At 49.2% G+C, this 1,393-nt stretch overlaps 1 protein-coding gene across 1 annotated transcript in view; it reads left to right on the top strand.

Annotated features, from left to right (window-relative positions):
- Positions 1–1,393, top strand: part of LOC113213169 (uncharacterized) — a 49,601-nt gene that overhangs the window by 42,894 nt on the left and 5,314 nt on the right. The gene's annotated exons all lie outside the window — the stretch shown is intronic.

A 1,393-nucleotide genomic window follows, 5' to 3' on the forward strand; every position in this document is an offset into this window, starting at 1 on the left:
ACCCCCCATAAACGTTTTCGAGGTACGGAGCCTAAATGGTAGTTCTGTCCTATAAGAGACCGTGTGCAAAGTCCAGAGCCTGTGCGACAACGTTTACGCGGATCGCATTGCGATTTTTGTTTTGGCCCAACCTTGGCGCTAAACAGGTAGACCGCCTTGTATGCGCTGCACTGCGCTCACGGTAGGACCGGGGCGAACGAATCGGGCTGAAAGTGTTACCCTATGGGCCCTACTTTTTATCAGATGTAAAGGATCTGAGCTCCGGACACACGGGGCGTGTCCAGGGACCTAAACATGCGCCCGACGTAACTCGCCAGTTGCAGAAAATAATGCTGACGTAGCTCTTACTTTTTATTGCATGAAAATCGAGGACACACTGAGACATTTCAGAATCAGTAATGTCTGCGGGGGAGCGGTTACGCGTTCACAAGAAAAAGTTTGGAAGACAGGTATTTGCGCCTGTGGTGACGTCACTTAGCCTGCCCGCACTACAGGCCTGAGTGCACAGTAGCCTAGTACACGAACTTTTTTTGCCTTTTCCATTTACCGCCTCATCGCTACCCCGCAGACATTACTGATTCTAAAAGGTGTCAGTGTGCCCTCGGTTTTCATGCAATAAAAAAAAAAGTTAGGGCTACGTCGGGCGCACGTTTAGGCCCATAGAGACGTCGCACGTCGCGTGTGTTGGGAGCAAGGATCCTTCATATCTGATACAAAGTGGGACCCATAGGCTAACACTTTCAGCCCGAGTCGTTCGCCCCGGTCCCACCGTGCGCGCAGTGCAGCGCCTACAAGATGGTCTACATGTTTGGCGCCAAGGTTGGGCCAAAACGAAAATCGCAATGCGATCCGGGTAAACGTTATCGCACAGGCTCTGGACTTTGCACAGGGTCTCTTTTAGGTGAAATCTACCATTCAGGCCCCGTACCTCCAAAATCCACAAATTCGACCCATGAAATGGGATGGGCTACTATATACACACACACAAGCTGTGATGTGAAGCCGGATACACATTCTGGCTTTGTCGCTCCTGAATGTTCAACTGTTCACGACTGTCTTACGGTCCAGACAACTGTATCCCTTAACCCTAACTCATCATCCACTCTAAATGTCTAGTCTCCCATTCTTATAGGAGTACCAGCAGGTTTCCTGTGAACAAGTCGTCAATGATTTACAAGGCCTGGGAAAGGTTCCTGTGTTGTGTTACCTAGTGACACCTAACCTACCAAACGCACCAAGAGCATTGAGGTTCCTGATCAATAGGGGCTGTGAACCCGACGGAAAGTAAGTAATGGAAGGTAATGGTGGGGGCAGGGCACTCATTAAACATTTGGTTCTAAAGGACTAATTTAAGGAGAGCACCCAAAAAATTCGCTTTTAGGAAAATGACAGT

Source organism: Frankliniella occidentalis, unplaced genomic scaffold, assembly GCF_000697945.3.
Source record: "Frankliniella occidentalis isolate FOCC.00 unplaced genomic scaffold, Focc_3.1 Scaffold383, whole genome shotgun sequence".
Lineage (NCBI taxonomy): Eukaryota > Metazoa > Arthropoda > Insecta > Thysanoptera > Thripidae > Frankliniella > Frankliniella occidentalis.